The 18498-nt window shown below is 43.6% G+C and overlaps 1 long non-coding RNA gene across 1 annotated transcript in view; it reads right to left on the bottom strand.

The window, feature by feature from the left end:
* The window catches only part of LOC138620816 (uncharacterized), a 37053-nt gene that overhangs the window by 2073 nt on the left and 16482 nt on the right, over positions 1-18498 (bottom strand). The window contains exons 3-4 of the long non-coding RNA XR_011310903.1: positions 6870-6899; positions 2894-2999 (exon numbers count right to left, since the gene is read on the bottom strand). This is a non-coding gene — a long non-coding RNA (uncharacterized lncRNA). The remainder of the gene's footprint in view (positions 1-2893; positions 3000-6869; positions 6900-18498) is intronic.

Raw genomic sequence — 18498 nt, 5'->3', positions numbered from 1 at the left:
CCACATTGCACTCTTGGACCCTCGTCAACGGGGGGATGAGGCGATTCTCTGCTCGTGTGAAACGGTGCTGGCAGTCTCCGCTGCTCGCATTCATTCCCCGTATAAACTCCTCTCTTTTTTTATTTTTTTTTTTTTTTGCGGTTTCCTCCCCCGGCGATGCAGACAGCACAATAGTCTCACTGAGCGGTGACGATTAACACATAAAAGCGACACGGGGAATCTCGCTGCTAGATACTAGCGCACATGAGAGGGCAAAGCATTCATACCATGCCAAGAACTTCAGTGGGAGCCTCTTCTATCTGATTGGTGATCTTTTGTTTTGGCGTTGCCCTCGATTCGGGAGAACGTGCCCAATCAGATTACTGAGAGGGAGGCAAAGCGAGACGACAATCGCTGTTTTCTATTTACTCCGTCTATCTCCAAACGGCTTCACTTAAGGCAGCCGCAGATAAGTCTAGTCAAAGTGTCTCCATCTCGGCGCTTCAACTTTTGCCCCCCCCTCACTACATTTAGTTTGCACATTATAGTGCTCTGACACTAAAGCCGGATTAAATCTGAGCACCATCAGATATTCTTTAATCCACAACTGCAAGCCACTGACACAAGTGACAGGTAATCGCAGGGAACTATACAAGACACAAACATGAAGACCAATGAAGGATCAGGGCTCGAATTAAATCTCCTGTCCACAAAATAAAAGCACGTTTTAGAGATCTTTATGGACCTCATTTTAAAAAGATGTGCTCGGCTCGTATTTTGAAGGGTGGTCTCCTATATAAATCTGTGATTCAGCTCTTATTTGTTAGTTTAACTTTCGGACATTGACTGCTTCTGCGGACATTTTCTGATCATCTCGTCCGTGTCAGCTACTCGGGCGAAAATGCTGCAAATTAGGTCTTCTGAGTTTCACCCTCGTGACAAAACACACCTGAAACTCCTGACAGTCTCATCTGATGATGTTTTTACTGATCTTAAATAAATACGGTCGCTGCCGCAACTTTGCAGGGAGCAAAAAGGCAACCATCAAAACGCTAAGTTTAAAACTGCAAAAAGTATCTCTGGTTCTGGGAGTGAAGTATGAACATAGAACTGAGAGTTTCTTCTTGCTTTGACCTCCAGGGCAGCATGCAAACTATCTTTACGCTGCATGGACAAAAATAAATAAATAAATATCTGAGGGTAATGTTTAAAAAGATCGTTTGAGTATGGGAGACACAATTCAGTTTGTAATAACGGTGTTACTTTTCTTATTCAGTCAGTACTTGAATCTCTCTGCAATGAGACTGAAAATGACTTTTCGCACGTGATTGACATGTTATTTCTGAGCAGGACTGAGAGCAGCAGTGAAACAGGAGACGGTGATGTTTTGTTTTCTGTACATCAGCAGTCGTTGTGGCGGGTTTCCTTTCTGGCTCTGTCTTCCTGCTTGTTTTGGTTCGAGTTCTGGTGTAAACTGGATTTTCAGGTGGGTTTCTGCCTCTCTTTTGTTTTCAGTCTCGTTCATCGGATGATTTCGCATCTTTCATTCTTTCATTCTCTTTCATGTTCTTTTAGTTTTATTAGTTTAAAACCAGACATCATTATAAATGATGACTGAGTGCAGCAGAGTCACTAACTTCACTTTAAAATGTCTATATTGTAATCATATACACATATGAGTGCATATTTTATAGCTACATGTTAATGATATATTGTTCCTAGTTATTTAGTATTTATCTGAATTATTATAATGTAGTGATTATACTTATGTTAGAATAAGTCCAGAAATATTTTGCCATATTTTGAATATAAAGAGTTACAGTGCGAATGACAGTAATCTGCGCTTAAAGCTTTGCAATAAAAAAACAGATTTTTAATCACTTTTGTGAGTAATTTTGCACATTTCGTTGTAGATTAAGCAACAAGTTTAAAGTATCATAAAGTGAATCTAAACTTTTTTGGGGGATATTTTCGGGCTTTGCTCTGAACTCGCCGCGTTATTGATCGTTAGTTATTTAGAGAGTTTCTGCAGACGGATCAGAACAGTCTGTGACTGAGATTTAATACTTTAACTGTCAGGTCTTCTGTTTCTCATGTGGTTGATATGATGCACTTTGACTTATAACCTGCTGTTTTTTGTTTTGTTTTGACTAAACAGTACTGAGTGTTGTTAAGTAACCATGGTTGTGTCTCACTGTTTGTTTGGAGGGTCTGAAGATTAATTTTAATGTGTTGATTGTCATTTTATTTTAATTTTAAATTGCCTTCTTAAAAACTGTCAGAGAAAAAAAGAGGTAAAAATGATCCTGTTGATCGATGAGCACTGCTCCTGTCAAACAAATACATACACTAAATTGATTATTGATTATGATTATTGTCATCTTCAATTCTAAAACAGGACCGCTTGAACAAAAGGAAAAGTCTAAATTGCACTTGTTTTATTTTACTATTTGAGGTCAAACATTCATTTAATCTGATGTCGATGTAAAATCTTTTATTTTGTAATTTATTCGGTGGAGAAAGAAAAGACATCAGATGATCGTTAGTAAGGTCTCAGCTCCCCTCAAAAAAAATAAAATAAATAAAAATATTCCACCGAAGGATTTTGTTATTATTAACGCTGTTTCCTCTGCTGCAGTATTTACATTTTGATGGTCCAACAGTACAATTAAGGCTTTTGGAAATACTGTTCAGAGCAGACTTGGCTGTCAGGAAGAGTCTGTGTCTACGGAGGGTGGGAGGAGGGGGGGGGGCGGTGGGGGGTGGAGAGAGGGGGGGGGGGGGTCCACTACCTCAAGTGGGATTTATAAGCCAAAGCCCGTTGTGGACGGCGACACTGCCGGAGGGAGATCTAGACTGACCGGGTGTTTGTGCTCTCACTTTCACAATCAGAAGCAGTTCGACTTCATCTCACCTGGAAAAAAACATCAGGAGCGACTTTTGAATTTCCAGGAGGTCAAATGTTGTTGTTCATCGTCTGAATACTATTTCGACCCTCATGAACCTCCATCTGCATGCATCTGAAAAACAAGATATTTCATTATTTTTTTTAAAGGATAACAAAAAAATATTATTAGCAGGTTTATTGTTAAAAAAAAAAACACGAGCTATTTTGGTTTTATAAGAATATTATGAAACCTCAAGATCCAGTGGAGACATAGCTGCATATTTCAATATAAAATGCTATTTGATAAATTAGATGTATTGGTCAAATGCAACTAAAAACAGATTATCTGCCTTTGAGCTTTAAATGAAGATGTTACTTTACTTTCTCTTATTCATTCAATCATTTCTGTAAAAAGTCAAAAGTGACTTTTTCAAACATGAAAAATGAATTTTTAGACAAATGTAGATTTATATTTCTCAAATAAGGAATCCAAGCAGAAAATAAAGTGAAAGCAGAATAAAGAATAACTCAATTAAACACATATTAAACCACTTCACTCTCCATATGTAAACATGCACATGTGATTTTTATGGAGTTTGATTGCCGGTCATAGATTTCAGGCTGTGAAATAATCTGTGCACATGTATCTGTGTGTGCCGGATTATTCGTACTGTGTGTATCCTGAACTGTGCATTTATGGATTGTGTGCATCGTATTTTGTTTTAATTTTAAAATACTCGACTGGAGAAAAAACACTTCACGCCTGTTTGTCACGAGAGCACGAAACAATGATCTTAAATGGATGAAAAAAAACAACTGCAAAGCCTATTTTGATTTTGACCAAAATGAGTTTCTGAGGTGCCGATAATGACTCCAGTGTTTGTCCGGATTCTGTGAGAATGTTAAGTATTGTTTTATTTCATCGTGTTCATGCCAAATATTCAGAATATTCCCTGTTTACCCCAGATTCTCCTCCTCATTAAGGGAGAAAAACCTTTGATATTTAATTCAGCCCATCATCGGACACTAAAACTCTCCACTGGAACCCGACTGGTGAAATTATTTAAGAGTTGGAAGCACTTTAAAGCTGCAGAATAAAACTCTGAGTGACACTGTTTTCATTCCTTTGTGTTTAAAAGAACAAATTTAATAAAAAAAAAAATCTGTTGATCTAATCAGAAATTTTACATTTTTATCTCTGTCTTGCTGAAGCCTTTACATCTGATAATTTTTTACAATAAGTCAACATGTGTCATTTTAATGTTAAACAGAAGAGAGTGAGCAGCGTTTGGAGGCTGAGCAGCCACAGTGAGAGACGGCTTTTAAACTGTAGGGTGCAGCAGTCGTCTTTCAAATAGGACGAGCTGGAAGCAGCCGCACAGCCGAGGAGAGAGCTGGAGGTGGAGGAGGCAGAGCAGACCGAGGCCTCAGCACAACATCCACGAACGCTTCGAAATGAGGAGGAGGAGGAGGAGGAGGAGGAGGAGGAAGGGGGGTGATGTGTAATTACAGACTACATACCAACACCCCGTCGTAATTTACATTACTTGATGTCATGGAAAAATATTAGATGAAGATTGTTTTTATCCGCAGTCGGTAACAGGACGGAGGGAGTCCAGGCGAGACGCAGGATGGGAATTCACACACACACACACACACACACACACACACACACACACACACACACACACACACACACACACACACACACACACACACACACACACACACACACACACACACACACACACACACATCTTAACAAGCCACTTGACCACTTAAGTTGCAATGATTATGCCATTAACTGACATGAAACCTTCAGCCAATTCACGGCGTCACAGACGAGCAGCCAATCACAGGGCGAGGTGGACATCGCAGTCTGCTGAATAAAACCGTGACGAGAAACCCTGTTTGAATATACTGCACTTCCTTCGCTTGCTGCTTTAAAACGGTTGCGCGTGTGTTACAGTTGTATATTGTAGGTTGCATGTTTCTCTTTATACTTTTTTTAATTTTTTTTTATATATTTGCCCTCAAACTCATCCGATTTTGCATTATTTCTGTAATTTGTGTGCTAATAAAATAAAACTGATGGGATGTGTAATATGCAGCGCTCGCATTCCTTTGATAAAGGTTTGTTTTGACATCCATATGGCTTCAATTTTGCTCGTGCGCTCAGTAATTCTGCAGATCTGTCATTATCCGAGGGTGGAGAGTCTTCTGAAGGTTTGACCACACGATCGCTGCGATGCTCCGAATTCCAGGAGCAGATTATTGAACGTTTAAAGGGCGAAAAGTAGCACAGCAACTCCAGCACTACAGCTGGATCGCTTCATTTTTTTGTTTTTGTTTCAAAAATGTCCAAAAAAAAGCAAAAGAAACTCCGTGGCATCTTCTAATTGCATTTTTTTGTGCACGAAACAATCAAAACCCTAAAAAATATCCCATTTCCAACACCAGATAGAGAAAACAGAGAGAATTCTTACAAAGAAAATCCACTGAAATGATGAATTTTTAACCAAAATTGGAATATTTGCCAGCAAACTTTCTGTCCGTTAATTAAATCAGTTCACTCAGTTTTTAACAATTATCGGTTGACAGTTTGTTTTTTCTTTGCTTTGGCAGCGGCGTTTTTGCCAAAGCGCTCGGAACGATTAACAAATCTAAAAGGTTTGTTCATTTTAGGCTCTACACCATCGATTTTTGGACTATTTGGTTGCAGCAAATTAAAATAACTCGCATTGTCAGATTCTTTTTTTTTTTTGGAGATGAATAAACCAAAAGTGGCTGAAAGTAATCACATTCCACGGCTGTTTCAGTATTTCAGAGGATTACATGGCTGCTCACAATTACATGCAGGTACAGTCACTAATCTGTACCGATTTATTCTAAGAGCAGCACGTTCAGGCAGAGGGAGCTTTCAGGGTGTCTGCGACGAAGAAGCAGTTTACTCCGCATCTTATCAGGTTTTCGGATGAGACAACAATCGGTTCAAATTAGCAAAGTTCAAGTGAGGGAAATATAATTTCAAATATCAGCAGCTGAAGGGCGAGCATCTGTCAGCAGAAATATTTAGAAATTTGAGCCCAGATGGACTGTTACAGCTGAAAACAGCGTAGTCCAAATATCTGCGTTTCATAACTTATGAATCTGCGACAAAATGCGTTCGTCTAAAAAAAAAAAAAAAAAAAAATCTAATTCTGTAACGAGCACACAAGCAGACAGCGAAATACGGAAGCACAGAAGTGACATTAAAAAGCTCAAAACGTATTATAAATTGATTTCCGTTTATTATAAAATGGAAATCAATTTTACAAGTAAGTGAGCGGGATGCACAACAACCACGAATAGGCCGAATATTTTTTTTTTCCTTTAATCAATTTTCACTTAAAAAAAATGCAAATCTACAAAAGAAATTCTACTTGTTGTCATTGTTTCTTTTGCCTTTGTTGATATCAGACAGTTCAAGTTAAGGGCAAAGAGAGGAAGGGTGACATGCGGTGATGCGTCAAAGATGGCCTGGCAGACTTAAAGCGATTGCATTGTGACCCCGTATTTTGTCAATTTCACGATTCCTTTTGCAGCGAGACGCTGATCTCGGTGTTTCCCACTAAACAACCTCCTCTCACAATCAGCTCAGCTCATCGAGTATGCTGCTAATAATAGAAAGGCAAATTGGAGGAAGAATGCAAATTTAGATGATATTATGCGTGAAATAAAAGGGGGTTTGAGCTCCAGATGCTGTTTTTAAAATCCTATTTTCACCTGAATTTTTGTCTGAGTGATTATTTTAAAACATGTTCCCTCTGTTTTAAAAAAATAAAAATAATAATAAACAGGGAATCCACATAAAGAATGATGCCTCCGTGTCGTACATCACACGTGCGTATGGGAAATGAAATTTATATTTGATTGAACGCTTTCAATTTAAAGTCACTCGTGGACTTCCGTACCCAAAGGCCAGCACTGCATATGAGAGCATCCTTTCTCAGCCCGTTCTTACCTCTTCATCTTCACAACGACGGACCGCCACCTGAAAGAGACAAAAGGTAGAGTCACTTTAAGTACACAATCGCAGACTGACAGCGACACGGACGTTCACGGCGGCTGTCACATGAGGAAGACGCATTAGTAAATAACAGCGGGTTGATAACGGCGAAAATGCACCATCAAATGTACTTCATAATGCTTTACGGCTGCCATTCGCTGCCATTTATATATCGCTTTTTAGTGGTGGGCCAATGAAACGCCGGCTTTGAAATAAAGTCGGCCGTGATTCATGTCTCTGCTGTGTCAGTCTTACATTAATATTATGACCGTATCCATCATGTCGGCCATCTATAATGAACAGATGCTGTAAAACACAATTTGGCATGACAGGAGGGAGAGGTAGAGGGAGAGCGTTTGGTCGATGGCGGCGTGTTGCCTTTCAAACGGGCGGTGGAGCTCGAAGCAGCACCGACCTACAGCACAACTCGCTTCTTTTATTTTACTCGTGCAAAGCTGAATGCGAGGAGACAAGTGATGCAGGGGGAAGACAGAGTTACAAGAGACGAGTGTTTTAGGTGCTGAGACTTTGATCCAGTTACTGTGTCTTTTACTGTGCAGCTGGGCTGACATGACTGAACGACGCAGGATTGAAAACGGTTAAAGGGCGCAATAAGCCCACCATCGGGCCTAGGAAGAGGAAAAAGACACAGATAAATCCAAGTAACAACTTGGCTAATCTTGGCTGAACATCAACTCACAAGTAGGTCAGTGGTTTCGAAACTTTGCGCGCACAACGGCAACCACTTTCCGTCACCTTGCTAAAGTTTGTGTATGTGAACCGCGGGTGTATTTTCCTTCTCGATTTGTTCCAATTTGAAGAATTTTCAGGGGCTTGAAAGGGGGCGAAACAATCCAGCGATTCACAGAGAAAAGTCCGATAACCTGCAACTCATCAAAACCCGCTCGCTGCAGGGATCGGCTTCAATGTTGAGATGTTTTAATAAATCTGTCTTTGTCACTGCCCTGCAACTCCTCAGACGTCTCCTGCAAACTCCGGAGCAGTTGGGTTACACGCAGCTTCTCCAACGACTACGTACTTAAATCCGACACGTGAAAAGGACATCTTTAACCTAAACGCCTTCGTGTCTTCAGACACGTGCAAAGCACCAAAAACATGGGTTAGTTTGAACTTTTAGACTTTATGTTCGTTGGACTGGGGGTACTAAAGCGTGTGTCTAAAAAGCAAATGCGTGTTGACGTCTGAACTACGGAGAAGACATGAATCAAGCTGATCTCATTTGTTGTCAAAAAGCCATTAAAGTAATGAAAAGAGGTCTCAGAGATGCAAAATGCTGCCGTTTTGTTCCTTTAGATAACTTTGTCACTGTCATAGAAAGTGAAAGATGTCCTTTGGGCCCCGGATCCACATGTCTGACACAGACCACGTTCAGTTTTCGTCACGAATCTTCCCATAAGAAGATCTGAGAGCGGACGGGAATACTCTCCGGCTCCTGCTCTATATTTGTCCGGCGGTGCGCTATTTTGTGGCCGGACCGCATGCAGCGGCTGTAGGTGTCTTCTGTCATCTCACATTGTGGGCAGAGACAGGATATTTTTTCATGTCTTCGACTGGGAGACGTGAGTGGAGTCAGCCCTGCTTTCCTCTCTGTGCTGCTGCTCAAACAGATTCTTTTAGCAGTTTGCCAGATTTCATGCCACGTCTCAGCTGTTGATTTCTACACTCAGATCGTTCTCCTGCATCTGTTTAGTAGCCTGTGTGATAACGCAGGTGGTGGCAATCAGCACAGAGTCTTAATATTTTAAAGACACACGGCTGTTTGTGTGTGTTTGTGCTTCTGACAACGGCCAATAAAGCTCAATTGGGCTTCTAAAAATGAAGCGCGAGTTAAAGTAGAGTCTGTTTTTGAGGCAGAAATGATTGGATGAGACATTTTATTCTTCTCCTTAAAACTGAATTGAAACAGATTTTCTGTGAAACTAAAGAATCAAAAGTGCCTCAGGTTGATCTCATCAAACCCAGAAAGGTGAATGAAAACTTGAGTCCACTCCTCATGTCCAACTTGTAACCCTCACTGCTCCCTCTCACATCAGGAAAACAGTTTGCCTCTTAAAATGCACATTGCAAAAATGCTAATTTCCTAAATATGTTTTCTCAGCTGCGTCCGTAGCGCTGATGAAGGTGCATAACCTCTCCCCCCCTACACACACACACACACCCCTGGTACACTTTCATTTCCCCTCTCGGCCCGTTGAAAATTACGCACAGCCTTGTTTTGTATGCAAAGATACCTCCCTTGCTCCGGGAAATTTTATTTGTACGCCGTCTTTCCTGCTAATGCAACAAATGAGAAATGGCGATCCGGGCCTCGGGAAATGCTCAAGCCCGGCAACTGGCACTGTGATGTTTGAGCATAAGCTTCTCCTTTAAAAAAGCGTGTTGATTCTCCATACCCTAATATTGACCGACCGTCTCTGTTTGATGTATGCATGCCCCCCCACCCCCACCCTCCCTCCTCCCACACACACACACACACACACACACACACACACACACACACACACACACACACACACACACACACACACACACACACACACACACATTCATTAAACTCCTCCACTGCCATGCAAACCCAATGTTTGGGCTTAACTTGTTAGTTCTGCTTCTGGAAGAGCTGCTGATGCCCCGAGATATTCGTGTACGATCGACTGTTGTGACGGACGGACGGACGGACGGACGGACCGACCGACCGACCGACCGACCGACCGACGACGGGGAGTTGTTGCACACGGCTGTACTGCAGCAACACACGCTTTGTATTCATGTTGTATTCACGTGTGATACAGTGGACAGGATGTAGCAGTTCTGTCGCAGTAGTGCATCTATCATTTAACACACACCCGCGCTACCTGGTAATAGAAGGACAAATCATTCGTTTTCATATAAAAGACGGGTTGGATTTGTCAATTATCAAGTGCAAGACACTCTGCTGAGTTCGGTTAGCTTCACATTTGAATATGAATACAATCTTTATTTTTGGCTCGTTAACAACCGAGAAGTTTTTGCATTAACTTATTTTTGACTGCCTAATTTGTTTTAAATGTGCTTTACAAATAAACTGACTTGACGTTCTGACACCGACATATGGAATAATTCAGATTTGTTTGATTTGCTTTGACTCTAAATTGTATGAAATATATTAAAACCGAGATCAAATTTCTGCTGCCACTGTAATATAATTGCAATGAATAGAATTCAATTTCTAATTCACGACCTGGTTTCTGTGAATAATCCATAAAATCTAGATACACTTCCTGCCAATTCTCTGCAGAGTTAGATCTCACAAGAAGCAACTATCAAAACATTTATTTATCACGAATTGGGTGAACTGACCCTTTAGCACAACATGTACCAGGAAACGCAGCTAAAGACAGAAAATACACAGGAGTGAGATATGTATATAAACAAAAAGAAACAAATTAAACTCTGTCATTTCAAAATGGAGACAAAATGGAGACCGCGGACACGTACGGCGCGATTGACAATGACGCTGCAAACTCGTACTACACCGAGCCCTGAGCGTGTGCGTCTCCGGGGGGACGGAGTGCTGTTATTAAAGCAGAAGTATCAACATAACAGATAGGTATCTCCCTCAGATCGAAGATAATCCCCGCTGAGGCTCCGAGAGCTGCTGCGAAGTTATCTCACCAGGAAAATATCCTTGTTTACTGAAGTGGCTGAACAGTGTAAACCTAATTACTCTGAACTAGGTCAGAAATCTGCTACTGAGTAAAGAGTAATCAAACTGAATATTTAATGGTGTGTACTACCACGCACCCCCCACGCCCTGAAAAAACCCACAGCGCAATATCTCTGTCTGTTGTACCTTTGCCTAAACTCAGACTTCCTGCCTGTCTGTAATTTGTTAATCAAATCACCTGATGAGAGTTGTGCAGTCTGGTTGTGATAAAGAAGCCGAGAGGAGGGGGTTTCTATTAATAGATCAGAAGACTTGTGGCCTGCAGATGACAGGAAGAGAGGCCTGTCATGAGGAATGCCTTTGTTATTTTCCATCCAGGGAGGAAATGAATTTCTTGTGATTTTTCAGAAAGGCTGCCCGTGGGCGCAGGCGTCGCCGCTTCCAGGCTCAGACTGCGAGAGACAGGAGAGTCGGTTGATGATGTGATGATGAGCACTTTTCTCAAAGACGTCGGACGAGGCCGGGCTCGTTTTTAAAAGGCTCGGAGATTGAGCGAGCTTCAGTGTGGGAGGCCTGTCCATCTCTCTGAAGTGTCTTGGTGAAGTCCAAAAACGTATTGTGTCGCCATTTGATGTTCTGTTGGAGAGCGATAAAGAGCTCGCTTTGAGTGCATTGCTCATTGCGACAACTTTTCCACGATGGAATCCATCTTTGATGCACACAGCCAAAGCTCGAGCTAATGTATGTCAGCGGGGAGCGGGATTTTCAGTATAGTACTCGAACCGTAATGAGAACAGGAAGGTAGAACGGCAGCGGTTGTTGAACATTCGAAGGGCGAACTTGTAGCCTTTTAAATATTCACAGTCCAGGTCATTCGTCCTTTCTGCTAGACTATTGTTCCTTGACACTCTCGGCTGTAATTGGTGTTGAGATCTCTCCGTTGTAAATGGAGCAGGGTGGGGCTGTTAACACCGGAATTACAAAGTCGATTACCATGATAATAAAATGTGTCCACTCGGTAAAGAGACCATGTGGTCTATGAAAGGACGGCCAGTTCCGCCAGCTCTTATTGGTGTAGTCTGGTTTGGCCGCAGCTCCCCTTGTTCTTGGAACCGGTATCAAATGGCACATGAACACTATAATCGGAGCAATTTTCAAAACATCTTCAACTTCCACCGCACAGAAACGGATCCAGGAGTGCGGCAACAAAACCGGGCCTTATGTCAACTTCTGATTCCAAAACGTTAATGATCTAGATCAAACGGAGCTTCAGAGACGACTCGCTTTTGTGTTTTCCCGAGTCCCTTTCAAACGCTGCCTTTGAAGGTTGAATACATGCCCAGAAAACGGTTTGATTAAACAGGTATGTGGGATGGTTAAACATATTGAAGACACTAATTACTACTGAACGCTCTGTGGTGCGGGGCGCTGGATGAGGATGTGGAGGAGAGGCCGCTGGGCTCAGGCAGAGAGTCCTTTTTGTATTTGAGCAGATCCGGCAAACACAATCTCGATTATTTCAAATAAAATGAACGTCAGTCGCCTTATTTCCATCACGGACAGAAGACTTTTCAGCCCTGCAACATCTGTCAGCTTCCGCGGGGGAGAAAATGCTGACAGTCGGTAGTTTGAGGATTACACGTGGGCAAAATATCGGGAAAAACACTTCCCGTCGGTCGTCTCGCTTGCTGAAATGTCTCCCGGTGAGTTCCAGTGATACAAATGCAGACGTACTCACAGGCACATGATCGGCGGCGAGATGCTCTTTGAACGGACGCAGGTGTGTCTTGAGTCGTCGACTCGAGTTGCGTTACCCTGGCAAACCTAGGATCGATATTTAGTGGCGCGCTTTGGATTCGGACTCCAAATTTGGCGGTGAGAGTCGAGTTTAATCAGTTCGGCTCCAAAAGATTCAGGTGCGGGTCTCGGTTTCAGGTCCTTGACTGTTGCGTGGGCTGCGTTTGCCCTGGATTTGGCCTCTCGGGCTACGTACGGGCTGTCCTCACCGAGAAAATACACTACTCGGTGTTGAAAACAGTAATCTTGGGGTAAAACTTGCATTTTGATGTATACAAAAAATATACTGTACGTAATCTCCAGCCATACTTACGAATATAAAATGAACGTAATAAACTATAAACATATGCACGTCCGGAAAATGGCACTGAGGAACTCTAACCTACATCCGTGTGGCCTTTGACCTTTGCCGCAGCGTTTGTACGCTGACTGGGATCAGGGCCTTCTGAGCTGAAGTCGTCTTTCCGTGAGGTGTTGACAGGCTGCGTTGACCCGTCGTACGAGCCCTACATGAATAATTACATTAAAAGAACACACGTGGATGCACAGAAGTGTAATTATTCATAGTTGGGAGCCATTTTGATTTAAATAAATCATAGGTGAGTCCCTCCTCCGAGTCCCCTCGGCATTTGACTTTGGTTTGGGTCCCTCTTCGCACGATTTCTCTGCTGTGATGTGGACCGAGAACACTTTTGACACATTTCTCGAAACACACTTCTAATTTGTCCCCCAGGCGCTGGTTATGACGTGAACTGACACTGAGGTCTGACAACATGACTTCTTTCCTCCTCTGGCCAAAGCTGCCGCAAAGCTGCAGCCTCGCCCGCCTCCAGACCGGAGAACCGGGGTGTCTTACAATTGAGTTGTTCCCCTCCCCTCCCCTTTTGGGACATCGGTTCGAATTAACGCCACCGCCATCTGACTCTTAAGGCATCGCCGCTGACAGCTTGAGCGCTCACACACACCAGGTGCTTCTGTCTCTGCCGAGGTGCCTATGACACCTACCTGTTTTTTAGCCCTCGACCTGTCAAGGGAGCCAGATTTAATTAACGTAATGATCAAAGCAGGAAAAGCAAGTTTAGCCCTGAGGTAGCAATCCCAGTGAGCCGAGCACTCGCTTGCTAATTATTTAGCATTAAGGTAGACGGCGCTTATGCATACATGACTACTTCAAAGATTTGATTGGGGTTTGGTTCGTTGCAACAGCAAAGCGCCCCGAGCAGCCGGTGGTGACATCAAAACATCAGTGTGGATAAATCTGCTGGTGTAAAGCATCTCGCTCTCAGCCACCAGGTAACCTTTCTTTATCCTCTCTGACAGCGCCTGTTCGCAACAAACATCAGCTGTGTGAATGCAAATGAAGGGACGCGGGGGCAGGCTCAGGATGCGATCACGAGGGGGATGAAAGTTTTATTTTAGGGCGCTGAAAGGACAGGCTGAGCACCCTGACTGTGGTCTAAGGTGACCACGAGGGACAGCACGCTGCTGCCACAGCTTGTCAGCCGAGTCCCTCTGAGGGGTGGGGTGGGGGGGGGGGGGAATTATTAAAAAAATACATAAATGAAAAGTTACAGATCCCATGAGGTTCGTGGCAAAGTGCAGAATCAACTCCTGTTTCTTACAATTTGTCCGTTCCGCAACAGCCAACTAATTTAACAAACGTAATTCAAACGAACGTTAGCTGTGATGACTGTCTGGTGTCACTATAACCGAGTCATAGCTGGATGTGTGCGAAAATGTTTTGTAATTCTATCCAATCGCAGAGCTTTTGAAATGCTCGCGTTAAACGGCCGTGTCATCCAAAAAACACTGAATTATGTTCAGAAAACCAAAATGTCTAAAGATACGAAATTATTTCGATTGAATTGAGAGTAAATGTGAGTCGCAACGATGCGTCGGAGTTCAAAAATTCAATGTCGGACGCCTTAAAGGAGGTGTGACGATCGGCGAGATGGGCAACCCCGTCGGACGATCGGAAGTAAGGAGAGGTGTCGCTCAGGTTTCCTCGTCTCAGTCAAAATACAGCGAACTAAAAGATTTGATCTGAATAATAGAATAAAATAGAATTTTGGATATTTTTAAATGGAAAATAAACTCGACAAGAGGAGCGATGATCTCCGAGGCAGTTTTTGGGCAGCTGTCGGCCTCCGGGTTTCCTCCACGGCTGCTTTTATACAAAATTCGGTTCCAAGTAAAAGAAACATTTATTTATTTTTCTCGTCGGACCGTTACACTAAAATGAACTGACTGTAATTCAGATTAAACAATTCTTCCTCCTTCCCTTTTGGAAGATGTCTGGTCTGATTAGACAGAAACTTTGCTCTAAATCAAGCAGAATGGACGTTAGTGAAGCCCAATCCACACACCGCGTGCCAGCAACCACCGTTTTTGTTGTTGCCAGCAAAAACTGTTTCTTTCCAAGGCTGTTTCAATGACAAATTCAACAATTCTCCCTGTAATTTTGGACAATATAATCCTCAATTTGCATAAAACAAATTGTTGTTCATTTGAGTTTGTGTGCCAGATATCTAATGGTGTTGCAATCCCACCGGTTGCCAGTAGAGTTTAATGTCTTAGATTTGATAAAGTCTTTAATAATTGAATTCTGTGCAGTTTTTACTGTGAATTTAGATCACGGCGCACTCTCTGGTCGACAGATAATAACTTACACTAATTTAGGTCCTCTCATTGGGAGTCAGGTGTCTGTTTTGTCCTCAGGACTGCAGTCTGGGTTTCCATGCGCAAGATCTAGAGAAGTATTGTCGGAAAAAGCTCCTCCGCTCGATAGACATCCTCTGCTCAGATTCACTTTTTCACCATTTGTGTGCAGACCCCGAATCTGACCGCGCGCCGGCCTTACGTATCTTCAGCCAGAGTCCAAAGACAAAAGACATTTTTTATCTGTTGATCTGGACTCCTGCAGCAGCAGCGATGGAGGTGGTAATTCAACTGATCCGGGAGAAAGGATTTGGCTGCAGATTTAAGAAATTTCAAGGATTGGTGCACGACCGTTGTCCGTTTCAAATATGCGGGCCCAACTGAAGGGCGACTCTGTCCGAAAAGCCGTGTAATTACGGGCTGGGTCTGCAGAGTTCCTTGTCTTGCTGGATGAGTAAAAGCAGGCCTTCGGCCGTCAGCACCGCCGGGTCTTTCCCTCCAGTGTTCGACAAGAATAGACGAGAAAAGAACAGCCCTCCGACTGACACACAGGGCTCTCATTGAATCATGTGAACTAAGACAGGGGGAATTTCTGATAGCCCCCATTTCTGTGCACAGACGTTGAGACAAAAGACCCCACTGTCTGCTGCCGTGGAGCTGCGACTTACCTCCAGGCGCTGCCAAAAAAAGAAAAAAAAGAAAAAAGAAAGGCGAGAAAAAAACGACCTCCTGGTTTTGGGACCTGAGCTGTTGCCCATTGTTCCACTTAAAATGAAAATCCCAGCTCCTGTGTTGGGGCCTTCGGTAACCTGTTCACTAGCAGCTGGTGACCACCTGTGGAGCAAGTCAAATTAGGGAAGGTTTCCTACTGTGTCTGTTTATTGTCTGCAGGTTTTTGTGTGCGGTATTGTGCTTTGGTCCTGTGCGCTGGTGGTGGAGGTCGGGCGGCCGGCGGGACGGCCGGCGGCTCCCCGGAGGCTTTTGTTTTGTTGCTCAAATCGTCAGGTTTTTGTCCTTCTTGGCGTAGCGGTAACGCAGCTTTTGTCGTGTTTGGCTGCACGTGTTGGACTGCAGATTGTTACCCGCAGAGGGAAAACGAGCTTTGGTACAGAGCTGGAAAATTAGGAAGATGTTCAAGAGGCAATTATGACGGCAGATGAGGTGAAGTATTGGACGCCGCTTCTGATTTTTCTTCTGTTCCACTCGTTTGATCTTCTATTTTCAAGAAGCCTCGAGCAAATTCGGTACGGAAGGTCTCCGAACCTCACACAGACACCGCATCTCCAGCGTGACTATCTTTAAATCGTACAAAAAAGAATGAAAAAAGATGGAGATGAGCTACGACCTCTGTCCATTTTCCCTCAAATTATCCAATTTGGCCTTTATGAGATCCCACTGCCTGGGAGCCTCGAATTCCTTTTTCATCCGAACAAGAGATGCTCTTGTTTGCTGCTTGCAACAAGATAGAAAACAGATATTAATCATCGTTTGGACACACCGAGGGAAAAAAAAAAATTACTTGCGGGTCACAGCAAAATGAGTCAGTATTGCAAAACACGGTGGCTCTTTGTGTCCGTTTCCTGTTCCCAGGAATGCGGCTCGTCTTATGACTCGAGGTGGGGTTGGGGAGGTGAATGACATCACCGGTTGTGCTCACATTTGAATTCTGACACAGTGGCACCTTGTGTTTCTGTTCGCCCCCCACCCCTCGCCATCTCCTCTCTGAAGCCGGGATTGTGCTCGGCGCTGCCTTTTCTTTCCCCCTCAAAGAATACCTCCTTTTCTCTTCCTCCTCTTAAGCAGCTGCCTGCGTATGAAGTGGAGAAAATGACACTCCATCTCATGATGAATGGTACTTGACCCCTGGAACCCGTTCCTGTGGGGCTCACACGGAGTCCCATTTACATAAGCTGGGAGATCTCGCTTGTTTACATCCGGGAAAAACAAGCGGCGTGGACGCTCGCTAAGGTGCCGCAAATGAAGATTAAATATTAGTTGATCAACCTCAGCGGTAAATTGGACAACCTTTACTGATTCCCCGCGAGCTCTCGCTTCCTGGTTTGACACACATCCGCAGTAGTGGGGTTGCCTCACTGAGAGCCCTTTTGTTACATGATTAATTACTCTGAGCAACAGTTATGGCGGGATTAACAATTAGCTAGACCTGTCAAACAGTCAGTCTAAGATGGCAGACTAATTGAGTGGCTGGTTGGCCATTGTGTCCCAGTATAAGGCCGAGGAAGTGGGGATGGTTCGCAAGCCTTTCATCTCTTTTACAGGCCTAATACCGTGGCAGAAAAGGGCCCGCTATCAGGAACAGCGAGCCGGGGTAATTTTTCATGAATATTCATACGCCTGCTCTATCCACAGTGAACTTTACAAAGTTACCTTCATGGTGCATGTTCTCAAAGTCTGCACTCCTTATTCTGCTGCGGAGGATGTTCGCACGCCGTAAAAAGATTTGCACACTGCAAAAAATGTGTCTCTTACGGAGGGTTACAGTCGAGCTTTGAGTCTTAGAGCTGGACATTTGTTCTTTTCATGAAACGAAAGCAGCAATCTTGTGTTAAACTTTCTACCCTCGTGTCTAGAAAATACCCAAAGCGCGGCTGGATTTTACTTGATTTAAGAAAAATGAGGTTCGATAGCTAATAAGTGCTTAATTTTTGCAACGCGGAAGCAGAAGGAATATGAGCCGGACATAATGAATCTTCACACAAAGACAAAAAGAAGAGAAAAAAGCTCAAGTCGGTTCCAAGTCCGGCCCAACAAAGAAAAAAACAACCCGAAACTTTCTTGCGAGCCAACATTTGATGAGGGGAAAAAAAAAGGGAAACCTGCAAGGCCACACAACTGAAGTGGCTTCCTCAAAGAGTTTTTATCCCCGGTGTCCATGGGAAGAACCCCAGCGGAACAGCTGCAACGGCAAGCCATGGCTCCTCATGAAAGGTTTTGCCTGGAGGCGGGGAGGCGAACGACTTGATCGTGAAGAAAGTCAATTGTTCCCCCGCTGAAAGGCAAAAAGCCCAGGAGGAGCTGCACCATGGTGTGTGGGACATATCAAAATATTTGACAGACTTCAGCATTATGAAAAACCTTCGCCCTTTTTTGGGGGGGAGGTTTTGTTTTTCCACCCACCACCGACCCGTCACACTCCCATCAGGCCCCCTCACTGGCCCGTGTCATTGTTTGGGCCTCGAGAGTTCAAAGCGGGCCCTTCGGGAGCCGCTCAGTGTGCGCTGACACCATGTAATGAAATTAGCAGTTGTTGCTAAACAGGTTTCAATCAAAGAGTCTGAGCCAAGACCTATTGACCACTGTTCATGAATCACCTCTTTCACTGACTTATGGCAGACAGTCTGGGACATTGTTCGTCCTTTCATGGAGCCATCATTCAGCCAGGTAGTCCCACCGAGAAGAAAACACACTTTCAAAAGGAGACCTGGCTGAGAATGCAGCGACAGC

The sequence above is a fragment of the Brachyistius frenatus genome, unplaced genomic scaffold, assembly GCF_029030835.1.
Source record: "Brachyistius frenatus isolate BFR_SWC_R1_liver_20210118 unplaced genomic scaffold, ASM2903083v1 Contig_26, whole genome shotgun sequence".
Classification (NCBI taxonomy): domain Eukaryota; kingdom Metazoa; phylum Chordata; class Actinopteri; family Embiotocidae; genus Brachyistius; species Brachyistius frenatus.
Note: the sequence above shows the minus strand (reverse complement) of the source record. Positions and strands in the feature narration are given on the sequence as shown.